Consider the following 15,279-nt stretch of genomic DNA (forward strand, 5'->3'; position numbering starts at 1 on the left):
ATGTTGGTTTCAGTAGCGGTTTGTTTTTTTGGTTGCTTTTTTTTTTTTTTTTCTTTCCCTTAAATTTTCAGAGTTGTCTTACCACCAGTGAAGCATCAAGTTCCCTTTTCAGAGTGATGAAAGAAAAAGTCTGAACCTTTTAATATTGAAAGCTTTAGGGACCAGTAGTAGAATGTATCGGAGTTTTTTTTACCCTTGTTATCCTGTGTGGATAAGTTAGGAAATTTTTGGTTCAATTCCATTTTTTTCCTAGTTAAATTTTTGTATACGGTGTTTAGCTAAATTATCTTGGTCATGCTCAGCTGCATATGAGTTTCATGTGCTTTTTCATCCTTCTGAAACTGACAGAATCCCTTCTAAGGTGAAGTATCCCAAAGACAATGATTTAGTTTTGCACAATGTTCCCCAACACTTCTCCCCAATTCTGTGCAATGGCTGGTCATCTTGGTGGCTGGCTGAGAACGTCCTTGTCCACCTGTGTGGCACTGGATAGCACTAAGCCATCCTGGTCATCTTCTCATTGATACTGGTAGAGTGGTACTGGCAAATTAGCATAGGAGCTCAGTTCTAGTAGGTTTGTGTTTGGTTTTTTTTCTTTTCTTTTGCAGACATGAGTAGGAACAGTGAGAAACATACTTTGGATATTACAAAAATGAACAATTTAGAGCAATGTTAGTAAAGATACATGAAAAACTCTCCCAGCTCAGAGTGTAACTGATTGTGATGTAACTGATTGTGATTGTGGATGAAATTATATTCCTCTAGTAAATCACTTCCAGTAAACGAGCCTTGGAAGGCCTGGGTATTGCATCACACTTAACAAGTGGCCGTGATGTTCTGTGTAGTGATGTCTGTGGAATTCTATATGTTGTGAAAATATTGGCTTGCTACTATTAATTTTTATGGTGTGTCAAAAGACTTTCTTTTCTTTTTTTAAAAAAGAGATAGATGGAGTAAGAGGGATGTTCATCTATTTATAGTCCTTTATTTGGAAGGGTTTTCTGTGTCTTTTTAAAACAACATTTCCAAGAAAAAACATTAACATTAGTGTTCATGACTAAATTAGAAGCTATGGATCCATCTATTTCAAAGAAGTTGTCATGATTTTTCTTGAAAAGTTCTTATATTAGGACATACAAGATGTGGAGCTTTACCTGTCCTGCAGGACAGTTACCAGCTCTTACCTATTTGGCAATATATTAATAAATTTTAAAAGTTGGGATTTTTTTTTAAATATCTTTTAATTGCATGTCTTTACTTCCATATCCTGGCTGATACGGAAGGAGTATATTTCTTATATAAGAGAAAGAAAAATGTTTGTTAACACAAAGCTTGGAGTCAAGTCTTTAGAGAGTTTTAAAAGGAGAAGTAGCTTTGTGATGCCAATAATTCTGGAACAGACTCTAAAAGTACTGCTGCACTTGCATCTATGATTCTTCCCTGGCCTATTTACTTTCCTTAAATTCATCTTACATACTTTACTGGCGTGATAGCTGGAGAAAAGCCTTGTTAAAAATCTTCAAATTTTGTAACTTTGCTTGCCCATGCCTGTACTTCTCTTATAACACCTCCTCTTTAATATTATGCACATGTACACAATATAGAAAAAAAACAGTGGGTTTTAAGATCTATATTTTCCAGTAATTTTGTTGAAATTGTGACAAATGAACAACAGATTTTGGTGTTTTGTTTTTTTTTTTTTTTTAAAACAGTGGGTTTTAAGATCTATATTTTCCAGTAATTTTGTTGAAATTGTGACAAATGAACAACAGATTTTGGTTTTTTTTTTTTTTTTTTTTTCCGGAGGCGGGCATATAGGTGGGTGTATTTTAGGGTTTTTTTTGTCTCGTTTCTTTTTTTTTTTTTGAATCCTTTGTTTCTATAATCTGTAGTGGGCTCTTCTGTGAGCTGTAGTGTTTATTCTTCTTCTTTTGATGCTAACTCTTTGCAAACATTTTGTCTTGTAATTATTGTTTATAATAGCTAAAGAAGAAAAGAATAGAAATCTTAGCTGATTTTACAGAGATCTCCTTCTCCATACATATCTGATACAGAGACAGCTTCTTTGGGATTGATATCAAAATCTTAATTCTGAAATCTGTCCCTTGGATGAAGGTTTGTGAAAATGGCCAGCTGGATGGGCTTGATGATTCAAGGTTGTGATGTGGATTGAACAATGTTTTCTTCCCAAACAGCTGCTTCCACCTCCAAGCCAGATAATTACAAAGTGAAAGCCTCATGAGGAAGCCTATAGCTGAAGTATTGGTCTAGAGGTGCTAATGCAACCATTAATATTGTTGTTGTGATATTTGCAAAAAATACTAAGTCAGCAGTAATGTTCTTCACCACATACATTCACTTTCTCTCTGGAGGTAACTTTGCTTCTCTTATCCCCTACTCTTGTTGGGCTGGCTCCTGGGGGGTCTGTCTAGCTCAGGTGAAAACACTGGTGAAAGCACAAGGTGGCTAGGATGTTTGGATGTGTTCTTGATGGGCTTAGCTCTACCTTGCACCCATGCTGAAGACTTTTATCCAGTTGCTCCTGCAGTTCCATGCACTCCTGATGGGAGGACCATGAAGAGTCACAGTGAAGAGTTTCTCTGAAGTGCCATGGATTTGCTGTGTGCAAGAGGAATGGTTTGTCTGGGAATACTTGTTTAACGGTAGTGAGGTAATCTGGAAACCTTGTTGTGTGCCCTGTGAGGTTGATATGCAAATGGTTGATATACTATAGGAGGTAGGGTTATTCCAGATTACAGGAGAAGGGACTCCTGTGTGATATTCTACCAGCAGATCTCTTACACACACTCCCTTTTTATAGCTACCTTGGACAAACATTACTTCTGCGAAGTCCCATTGACTTCAGTGGTATTTTGCACTGGAGGAAAGCTCTGCATTGCTGCCAAGGTGTGCAGTTACAACTGAAAGATGAATACTGAGATGTGATAAAGGCTGAGGCTGTGAGGAAGCCACAAACGCGAGATGTGATAAAAAAGGCTGAGGCTGTGAGGAAGCCACAAACGGAGACATCTACTCAAACTTCTAGATATAAGAAAGAGAATTTTTATTTCTCTGAGCTACGGAGCCTGACTCTTCTTGAAGGCCGCTATTGATTGCAGTGGTAATGCAATGGAAGGTTGCTTTCTGGAAAAAGAAATACATATTAGTGTGTATTATAACATCTGTTGTAAATCGTGTGCTATAGAATCAAGTCTTCTCAAGAGTCGGCTTTTTTGAACTGTTTCTCCTGCAGTAATCCTCATGGATTTCCTTGGGAGCTTCAGAATTGAAGAATTCAGCATGGTACGGTGTAGGCATTGTGATGGAAAGGTGGCAAAAATGTATAAAATATCAATTTTATTTTAAAAACCTGAACTTGATAAAAATAGACATTTTTTTCCTGCCATCTTATGCAGTTTCTGAGGATTACTCAAAGCCTGGCAGAAAAAAAATGTAATAGCTTTATCTACATATGCTTTAAGCTATCCATCCAATTACTCTGGGTGGGGTTTTCTATATATTATGTTCTGAAGAGTCCTAAAACAAATTACCATGTGATATTGTTTCAGACACGATAATTTTGTGCCGCTGAAGCAAAGCAAACTGTAAATTGCAAAATAAGGAATAAAACCATAATTACTGCTTTCATTTATTCATACCATATTAATGCAATATAATTATCTGACAGGCAGGATTTCATGAATACTCAACAGAAAGCCACTGAATGGTTGTTCCAATGAACACATTAAAAACTAACACTTTAAAGCAGTAAATCACATTTTGTTACTTTTAAAGTGACAAATGCCTTTGAACTTTATAATTGGAAATAATGTATTTTGGCACCCTGCAAAAGGCGCTTCAGAGTACCAGTGTTTGGAAATATTTCAAAATGGAGAGAAGTGCCAATGGGATACCATAAGAACTGTTAGGGAGATTTTTGCAATGCACCTGTCTTAGTCAAAATATTTTCCTGCGCATTCTGGCCTCTTAAAAAAATTCCTAAAGCATTGGGGCCCTAAATAAAACTTCAGACTTGTATTATATAATAATCAGGAAAGGTGGAGCTGTTTGGATGCACAGTGAAACCACAAAAATCAACATATTTTGGAGAAGTATCCAAGATTAAAAAAAAATAAATTGTCCTGTTCTTGGAAATTTTATATCTGTTATTGAAAAGGATCAAAGTTCTTAATATAAACAAAATTCAACACACTATATATAATGTTATAATCTTTTACATGACTAACTTTTGAAAGTGGGGGAGAAAGTAGCCACACACTCAAATCTTAATTGACATCAAAATATCTTGTGCTTTTCCTATAATCAAATATGCGAACCAATGTGAAAAAATTTAGTACCCTAGGAAAAAAAAAACCTGAGAGTATGGTAGAATCTAATATTCTTTAAGTAAAAATCATATGCCAAAAGTGTACAACAAGATGCAAAACATTGTTGTTAACTGTCTCTGTAAAAGAATAGAAATTATCTTCTGTAAACCAGCTTTAATATAAGCTAAAGCCATTTTCTGTTAGAGAGCTGCCATGCACTAGAAGGGTCAGGAAGCTCATTTTCCTCAAGTCTCAGCCTATAACACCGGTGCAAGTGTAATGTACCTAAATAAACATCCACAATAATTTTTGCATAAATGTAGAGCGACATGAGAATTGAGATGCAATTATTTAGCATTTGTGGTGGAAGGAGATGGTTTATTTGGTATGTCAAGGACTGAGTCCCTTGAGAGAGAGAGAGAGAAACCATTCACTGAAATGTCTAAACTTTTACAATATGTTGGTACGGCAGCAGCATTAAACAGGTAGTTGTTATAAGCATCACATGGACAATTTTTGTCAGATCTGAACCTATTTCTAATCAACATTGTTAGGAGTGTTTGGGTTATGATAATGGAAAGCAAATATTCATAATTAACAAACAATAAGAATATATTGTAATTTCATTAAGGGGATTTACTAGGCAACGCTGTGGATTTAGTATGCCTAGAGTTAAAGAGTTAACTGAACCTGAAAAGGGAATTTTACAAGACCTAGTTTGTTAACCTTTATCAATAAAGTACTAGTTAGCAAGGAAAAGAAATTTCTTAATATTAGCCTCTCTCGAGTCCTCCCTGCATTATGTTAAATGGTTTGTTTAAATGCGAGATAGAAACCAGTGAAAACCATTTAGTAATATACAGTGCCTACTCAAACCAGGCTCTTCAAAACAGCAAAGATTTGCAAGACAGACATCTTGCTTCCCCAGGCCAGTCAATTACATTTGGATAAAGCTATTATGCTTCAGGCTTTGGAGGTCAAAATAGATTTTTGCTCTATTACCAATAGATTTGCTTGAAACTACGTTTATATCTGTACTCCAAATCTGACTATTTATCATTAATCAGAACTCCCCGGTGTCGGTTGAGTTGGGAGATGGCAGAATCCCAAGTCTGGTGGCGAGGCTGTGGAAGAGGGGAGCGAGGCTATTGAACCAATAGTTGATATCTTTGACAGAGCTGGAAGGGAGGGAGCGGGAGGGACCTGCGTGTGCTCCAGCGGTGCTGTGATGCATGTGCTGCCCCTTCCCTTATTCCAAGAGCAATGAGTAAGCAGGATCTTGCTCTTATTCGTTAAAAAGCGCACTTCACTCGCCACTGTGGTGTTTAGACTTGTGCTTATGTTTATTCAGTCTAGACCTGACTTGAGGGCTTTACATGAGCATCATGTGCTGCTGTTGTGTTTAAAAACTGGGAATGTGGGGTGCTGTGGCCAGCACACGATGGGTAGGATGGGATGCAACGTGGCTGTGGTTTGTCTTTTCTGCTTTCCCTGCTCCCTCTTTGCTAGAGACTTAGTGTGACTTTTTACATTACTCATGTCAGCATAAGAGGGAGCTGCTATTTTGATTCTGGAAGATGTACAGGTGAGGTTAAAAAGGGCATTATAATAAGAAAGAGCCCAAGCTTTTGTGTCGTTTCCTGGTTGGAAAGGGGATTTAGGATAAGGGGCTTTAATACTGCTTTCTTGGGGCTGGTTCTCAGACCACTAGAGTAAGGCTGTGAGAGCAGACACTTCAGAAGGATGAGACCCCAATCCTGGACTCCTTATCTATGAACTAGGGATGTGTATTGTAAATTAGAATAGCAATAGTTAAAAGGTGATAAACTGATGTAACTAGTTTCTGTGAACGTGTAATGGTGCTCTTAGTTATTTTTTTTGTCTACACAAATGCATCTTGCTGGAGAATATGAAGCGTAGGAACAGCGTCAGTAAGATTTCTTGCTTTGGTATTTTATTGCAGCTTCCTTTCTTGCATCATGAGTTTAATCCTTTTTCCAGAAGTTCCTATTTCTCTACATTTGGTAACAAGAAACCAACAAAACCCTACCTGATTTATGTGTATTTGAAATTTGCATGTACCTATGTGGAGCCCCAACCCCACATGAACTTTTTGGGAGACTTTTTTTGTTGTTGTTTTTCATTTTAATGCCAGTGAGCTATTAATCACTTGGTGTGTAGTTGGAAAGCTTTGAGAAGAACGTGTCTTCTGGAAGGCATGAAGTGTAAGATCTCTTAACAAAACTTGTTAAACTTCCCCCTGGTGCTTGCTCCTTCTGGGCTAATATCTTTCCAGTTCAAAATAGTTTCTCCTTGAGACAGTTACTTTCATCTGGGGACAATTTAGTTCATTTGGACACAGTTTTTGATGCTATAACTACTTTGCGCTCTGCTATAGCATCTCTTTGAAATTCACTTTCTGTTCTGGCTGTTTATGTTGAAAACTAATCTGCTTTACAATCTGGCAAATTTATTAAGTAACCCAACAAAAGATATTTGTTTCTGTATCGTCAAAACTTTGTCCTCCAGCTGTATCTTTATGGATGTATTTTGGTTTGTATTTCTGCACAATTTGTGCTGTGAACGACAGTCGTGAAAAATGGTTGGTGTTATAGCAAGCATGACAATACACTTGTTTTCCTGGGAACTCTTTCATCTCTTATCCTCTGTAATAAATTTGAAGGACATCAATTTACTCCCTGCTACTTTTACTCTTGTTTTTTGACTTACAGTTGGGAATATGTTTTATTTTGACACATTTTAGTAGTTTATCAATTGTCTCTATAGTTTTTACCAGCTCTGGATGTATCTACTCTTCTATCCAACGACCTGTAAACTTCTACTGTACTCTTTTGAACCAATTTACAGTTGCAGTGAAAAATACTTTGTTTTTTCACTGAAATCATTCAGAAAATGTCACAGAAATTTTTCTCATCTTCTATTTTTCTTAGCCATGTGTGTGACACGACTTCTGATCATCTTACCTGGCAGTTGGTAAAGGAAAAGTTATTTATCTAAATTATGTTTTTTCTATGGATTGCACTGTTCTTGACTATTCAGAATAACTGAATAGCCTTTAATAACTCTTACTGAATAGTCTAACTAAAAACTGAATAGTCTTTAATAACTCTTAAAAAAACCCCAAACTTATCTTTGCACACTGTCTGCCTCTTCAATATCTGATTATTCTTTCTGCATTTCCATAAAGAACCTTGCTCTTAGTACTTGTGGCACTTCAACTGTGAGCAGACCAAAATTGAATAAATAATGCAGAAAAAAGAATACTTGTGGTAAAGGCAAGCTGAATTTACTTTATCCTGAACAACCTAGAACTAGTGTGAGATGAAAGGCACCCAGCCCATTCAGAAGATAGAACCTCTGTTGTGCATTGTGGTCATATGTGGTCCACGAGCCAGGACAGCTTTGCTTGATTATAACTGCCCAAAGGGAATCTTGATCCTTTAAATAAGGTCTATTGGCTATAGATGCCATTAACTTCCTGTTCCTACAAAGTAAATCCACTTCCCAGGTTAAGTGGCTGTTCCTTGCCTGTCCCAAAACTATAAAAAAGGGTGGGAGCTGCAGCTGGAGGGCTGTGGGAAGGAAGGAAAAACCCACATCTTCAGGGGTTTCTGCTCTACTGGTCTATCCACGGCAGCCCATGCCAGAAGGGGAGACAGTGCTCATGGTGATGCACTGAGCTGGCAAACCTTCCCTTTGCGGCACCAGCAGAAGTTGGTGTTTTCTGATGCCAGGCTGGCTTTATTTTCAAGTTTTATTTCTTGTTCCTGGTTTATATTTGGGAGTCATAAGGTGAAAAAGGTGGCTTAGTGGAAAGTAGGTTCTTGGACATTTGTGTCAGAATACAACATCTTTGAAGGAAGTAAGTCTACATGTGACACTAATGGAAAGTGCCTTTCTTGCTTGCAGAATAAATTGCATAATTTGAAAACTTACATGGATTTATTATTATCAATCTCCCATCCATGCTATTTCTATTTCTTGAGCTTTTTCAAAACTTTGCCCTTCTTTTGTCTGCGACTTTATAAGGACTACACTGGGCTGAAATGTTGTTGCACTGTCTGAGTGAGCTTCTTTCCTAACCTTGCTGCTGTATCCAAGATTTAAAAGTTTAGGTTTTCTTCCTCCTCCATCTGCTGAAACCAGAAATTTCTTTATTAGCTGGTAGCTAAGAAACAGTTCTCACTGCACTGACTGATGGTGTAAGAACTATATCACTCTTGTGTAGGCTTTTCTTTTTTTTTTTTACAATTGAAACAAAATACCTCACTATTTTTCTTTTAATTCTGAACTACAAAGTTGAAATTTCTCACAGGCTTCATGTTGTCAGAAGTGCTAGTGGAACATAACTGATTTTTAATTGGCTCAAGAGCTGAGACATGATGTTAGGAAAGAATAAAACTTTATTTCTAACACTAAAAAGTTAATGTTCTTAAAAATCTCTTTACTACAAAACTTAAAGTTCTTCTACTGATTGAGATGATTATATTGTGTGGAAAAAAAAATGAATCAAATAATATTTTTTTTTTTTAAATAAAAGTTGTATTGGCAACATCTTAATTGTCTGATTTAAACACCATCCATTTCTCCACACCCTCATTTTTTTTTCCTCCTCTAATCCTCTGGAGACTGACATCTGTAACCACAGATGAAGTGTGAAAACTAAACTTGAGTTAGTGTCTTTTTCTGCTTGAAAATATGTTACCACAGTTCACTAACTTGTAAGGTATGATAGTATCTATATATTGTATTTCTATTGGTGTGTTTATTATTTATAGATTGATACCCTCTTTCGTTTTGGATTGAGTCTGTAATTATCATGTTCAGCTTGGCCAAGTGGGTTATGGAATAGAGTCCTTTAAGCTCAACTTTATTTTTTATTAACATCTTATTTGATCGCAGAAATATTCATAAATCTTGTAAAATGTTGTGGGCTTTATTCTTGCAAAAATGGATAACTGACCAAAATCAGGTTGTAATTGATATTAAGGTTAATATTGAGGACAGAAGTATTCAGTATGGAATATATATACATATATATATGTGTGTTCAGTGTAGAAAACAATCTTTAAAAGCTAGGGTGCAATTGTCATGAGTATTGCAGAACGTAACTGTAGTTCCATGATAAATCTAATGGAAAAAATACCTTCTTATACTTCTATTATATACTTTGGACTGACTTTCATGAGCTTATCTACGGTAATTTACCCATTTGGTGGTAGGTAGGCAAGTGAAGTGAAGGAAAGGAACTCTATTTTCCCTAGATTAAGGAACGGGATAGTTGGGAACTCCTATATGATGCTACATTCTTACGTTCTAACCACCAGAACAAATTTCTGACTTACTCATAACCTCATCCTCTGTGCTCACCCTCCATTATTATCAGTTTTATAACTTGCCTCAGAATTTTCGTCAGGCAAACTATTTTGCAAGTTTGTCACTGTGGAGGCCACCTGAACCTCATATTTCAGAGGAACAAATATTAGCTCTAAAAAGGAAAATAAACACTGAGTTCTAGTTTGCACCTGTTCCAAGGCCACATGGAAGTTCTTATAATTTATTGACCTGTGAGAGCTGCTTCAACCATTTAGCTTAAGTACCTCCAATAGAACATTATGTGTTTGTCTTGTCCAGTTGTTCAAGTTGGTATGCTATAGAAACATTGTGTTCTGAGTATGGCTTTTCTGATGTTGTCATCTTCCTTCAGGGAAGTAGTAGTAGTAGCAGTGCCTACCTTGATCATACAAGAGTTTTTCTGCCTAGTGTACCATTTCCCCCCTCGTGTGTCATGCTTCTTATGGCAATCTATAGGAAAACTGGCAATACAGAATGTATCCTCTTCCTGATCCCTCCTGCTGTGCAGGCAGGAAGGATGGGGATGAGACACCATCATCTCTTAAAATGTTTTTCCGTGTACTAATTGCTTATCCAAACATTTGTACCGAGTGTTTATTTCTTGACTCTGTTGATGTATTCTGAGATTTTTTTTCATAGCTTCACTGGTTCTGTAGCCTGAAGAGGTGAATGGGTTCAAGCTGGAAGTAAATAGCTCTGCTTTGGGCACACAGTACCACGTATTCTGGTGTGCACGTGGAACTAGGGGACAGTAATGTGCATATTAAAGAAAGGCAGTATTAATTATGCAGTTATTGCGCTGTCAGGAGTGGACAATTCTAGGTTTCAATGGCCTTTTATTGTAAGGGTTATATTTTCCAATTTATTAACTTTTTTCTGTCATTTTTGAGAGTGTGTTAGAGGCAAGCAGCTGAACCTGTCAGAATTAACCACATAGATCTTACTGCTTTGTCTATTTTTCTGTTTGTTCTTGTACATATGTTTGTCATTCTCTTCGCTTGGAGTTTGCTGCTGTTGCTTAAGCTTTCACCTCTTCCTTGCTGTTATTGTGGGCTAGTAAATGTTAGCATTTGGGACTCTGCTCTGTTACAGGGTTCAGGGTGAAAAAGTCTGAACGCTAGATGTGGCAACACCAGAAAAAATAAAATAGAATCATAGAATCGTCTAGGTTGGAAGAGACCCTTGGGATCATCGAGTCCAACCATCTACCCTACTCTACAAAGTCCTCCCCTACACCATGTCCCTTAGCACTGCATCTAAACGGCCCTTAAACACAGCCAGGGATGGTGACTCCACCACCTCCCTGGGCAGCCTGTTCCAATGCCCTATCACTCTTTCGGTGAAAATTTTTTTCCTAATGTTCAATCTAAACCTACTGATAACCTACTGAACTTGTATATGGGAATGTACTCCATGCTCTTTTATAGGAGAGTGTCTTGCACTCTGGTTTGCTGGGGGTTTTTGTTTTGGTTTGGGTTTTTTTGAGCCTACTGAACTTGTATATGGGAATGTACTCCATGCTCTTTTATAGGAGAGTGTCTTGCACTCTGGTTTGCTGGGGGTTTTTGAGGCCTCCAACTTGTATATGGGAATGTACTCCATGCTCTTTTATAGGAGAGTGTCTTGCACTCTGGTTTGCTGGGGGTTTTTGTTTTGGTTTGGGTTTTTTTGAGAAAACAATTTCTTCAGTGAATGTTATTCATTTATTTATTATTTTGTATTGATCAAGAAGGGAGATCCCATGTGCTTATTTGAAATCTGCTTTTGGGGTAAGCTCCGAGCAGTACTCCCCCCTTTCAGCAGTGGATCTGGAAGACCTCCAACCTAGACATCAGGCATTGGAATCCGCTGCCCAGGGAGGTGGTTGAGTCACCATCCCTGAATATGTTTAAGGGACATTTAGATGTGGTGTTGGGGGATATGGTGTAGGGGAGAATGTTGTAGAGTAGGGTTGACGGTTGGACTCGATGATCCCAAGGGTCTTTTCCAACCTCAATGATTCTATGATCGTGCCCAACTTGGCCAAGAGAGCAGACAGGATAGGGGCGTGAGGGGGGGTACAACACCTTCCCAATTCTCCGGGTGTCTATTCATTTCTGATTGACGACGCTCTTGCGGTCACTAGATGGCAGTCTATCCTCCGAGATACGAAGGGCCATCAAAACGTGCATCCGAACTTGAGGATTAATATGATTTAGTCTTTTCCAACCTAGATGATTCTATGATCGTGCCCACCTTGGCCAAGAGAGCAGGCAGGATCGGGGCGTGAGGGGGGGTACAACAGCTTCCCAATTCTCCGGGTGTCGATTCATTTCTGATTGACGACGCTCTTGCGGTCACTAGATGGCAGTCTATCCTCCGAGATACGAAGGGCCATCAAAACGTGCATCCGAACTTGAGGATTAATATGATTTGGATCAGTTCAGTCGGTATTAAATCACTTGTGTTGTTGATGAAACAAAAATTTACATCAGAGTTTAAATGTGTTGTTCGCAGAGAAGCGCGGCTTCTGCAGCCGTGGAGCACTTGGTGTTCGACTGAGTTGCTGTGCTGTTGGTTTTCTCTTCTTCCCTGCCCTAAATTTTCAATCTGAGTGGTGTGGGGGATTCTTGTATTTGTGGGGTTTTTCTTGGGTTTTGGTTTGGTTTTGGTAGGGGGGGAGTAACAGAGTGGGAAAGAGTTTTATTTTTGCCTTAATAGGTACTAAGCCAAAGAGAATAGGGTATGCAGTTTATTGCAAAAAAACATTGCACTTCTCTTGTAATGATATTTTTCAGGAAAACTTCTAAGTATTCCACTTAGAATACGTATATATCACTTCATTTTTATTTTTTTATGGAATAATAATAATTTAAAAATGCAAAATATGTTTAAAGAAAAATTGCATTTACAGTTGTGCATTTAGTATTTTCTTAATAGACTTCAGATTCCAGTGCCTGTACTATTTTTTTATTTGATAAAAAAAATTTTCAAAAAAACCCTCTTAATTTTGAATTATGTTTCCTTCTTGAAAAAACTGGCTGCAAAAACTATTAAAATACTGTAAGCATTTGATACCATTCTTCTAGCAGCATGCTACCCGAAAGATCTTGAAATATGTATATGTATTTATATAAGTAACGTTTTAAGAACAAATACAAAGAAGTAAATATAATGCTTGATGAGTATTACAGCGTAGAATATTTACAGTAGCATTTGTTGCGTGCTTTTTTTTTTTTTAATGTATTTCCTTGCAAATGCTCTGGAGTAATTCTTAGGAATTTAACAATTGGATAGATATCTGATGTATCCTAGCTCATTTAACCATTCACTGCATGCTGGATTTTTTTTTTCTCAACAGAATGTCAATATTGCATCAATATCATCATTAGGAATTTTAACAATCAAACAGATTTGCAGTGTATGCTTATCACGATTAGCCAGTATGTGCTGCATATTTCTATTAACAGCACGTCAATATCATCATTAGAAAATCAGCAGTCAAATAGATCTGTAGATCAAGCATATGCTGAGCATCATAATATTTAGAATCCAAAAAGGCTTTGTTTAGCATAAGTCTATTTCTGCTTCAGTTTATTTCTGCTGCTTATCAGAATGGCTATCTTGATACAATCTTTTACTGTAAAACCTTTAAAACGGTGTTTCTGTAAACATAGTATGATATAAACCCTTACCCCAAACTTCCGTAATAGTGGATTAGGATTCCAAAAATATCATAAAAGTGCTTATGAAAGACTTAGAGTATACTCCTCATTTAACTTTTCGACAAAAGCTTTTATTTTTGAGGGTAAAGTTAGTACTGCATACATGTGGCTATTTATCACTTGTTCCTGCTTCCTTTTAACTGTATAAAAGACAGTGAATTGCTTTCTCTGTGCATGTTAATAACTCCTGATTTAAAGTCTACTATTCAGGAAAAAAAACCAACAATCAAACCCACAGAGTTTACCAAGACCTGCACTGCATTTCCCATGTATTTTATTAGATTTATATAAAAGAGTGCAACCTAGTATTAACGTTCTAACATGATGAAAACGTCGTAGCAATAGGCTCTAATTTTGTGCCATATGCTGGAGAATTAATGGCATGTCCCTATCCCTGTAAGATAGGAAGCAATTAACTGTTCTCCCACATGCATGCACCTATTCCCAATTTTGATGCTGATCAAGTGCAGTGATTCATTGAGATAGTAAATTCAGCTTGGGATGTCCAAGGTGTGTAGAAATCTTGTCTGAGAAGCCAGTTGAACCAATTACGTTCAGAAAGAATACTTTTTTTTTTTCTATTAGTTCCCAAAAATGTTAATTGTAAACTTAATGGAGAGACACTATGGTGCAAGTTGCTTTTGTGACTTTTGTAAATAACAGTTATTGCAGAGCAGAATTTTGGTCTTCTATCTTTATTACCTGTGAAACACCCATTTATTTTTAGACTTGCTTTAAACACAGTAATATAATAAGGAATGGCAGAGTCCTACTTTAAAGAACCATTAGTTTGGGCAGTAAAAATATAGCCTCTCAACATTTTTAACCAATTATCCGTCTTTGTTTATGCTGTTTATGGCTTGTGGGGTAATGGCTCCAGCAGAGCTAATAGTCAGCGCTGGTCTGGACGTCATTGCAGGAGAAATCTCCATCAGAAGGGACTCTGACTGCCGTGGCCTCCCCAGCCTGCGTGAGGTCTCTCTTGGGGTCATGCTCCTGACATCTTGCAGTAGGTGAGGACAAGGGCATCGCATACACCGTTTAAAGACTGATAGTTTAACCTTGCCTAACATTTCACCTTGGCTACTGTGTGTTTTTTTTTTTCATAGCTCCCTTTTCAGAGCTGATATAGTAGCTTTATGGGTGTGGAAGCATGATTTCTATCTTGGCATTGTTTTGAGGATAATCGGGTCATCTGTAGAAAGCAGCCTGAACTCTGACTCTCCTCATTTAAAACCAATGATCTCCCCAGCCTCTCTGCCTCAACTGTGTACTCCAGCAATTTGATGATGTTGATTTATATGAAAATGAGTATTATATTTATTTATTTATTTCTTCTCCACTGTTTGCTGTATTAAATAAGTTGTTCTGCTGTAGTCGTGGTAATTGTACGTTCTGGCCTTGCTTTGGATGCATCTGTGCCAGTCAGATGGCAGCTATACAGAGATTTTTATTTTTTTTTTTTATGCGATCAAATGGTGTCCTCAGTTCCTATATCTGATGCAGGGGTCGTGATCTATAGGTTCAGTAACAGCAGAAAATAGGGCTAGATGAAGAAAAAGCCTTCTGGAGGCTTGCGTGGATCCTACAAGCACAACAGAAACTGCTGACAACTAAGCTTTCCTAACTGTCAGGTACTTATGCTCAGCTGATGCAATAATAATTTGCACAGAACAATAAGCTGTATTGCTGTATATAATATTCTTTTTTCTAATGACTCATTATCCTAGGATGATGAGAAGATGAGTAGAATATAAGTGTATTAAAAACATAATTGCTTTTCTATTCAAACAAAAGCATGCAGTGTATACATTGTGACAAATGCCTAATGAATAGGAGTGGAGCTTTTTTGTTCTGTTTCAGTTTATGGC

Source organism: Calidris pugnax, unplaced genomic scaffold (genome assembly GCF_001431845.1).
Source record: "Calidris pugnax isolate Ruff unplaced genomic scaffold, ASM143184v1 scaffold8, whole genome shotgun sequence".
Taxonomy (NCBI): domain Eukaryota; kingdom Metazoa; phylum Chordata; class Aves; order Charadriiformes; family Scolopacidae; genus Calidris; species Calidris pugnax.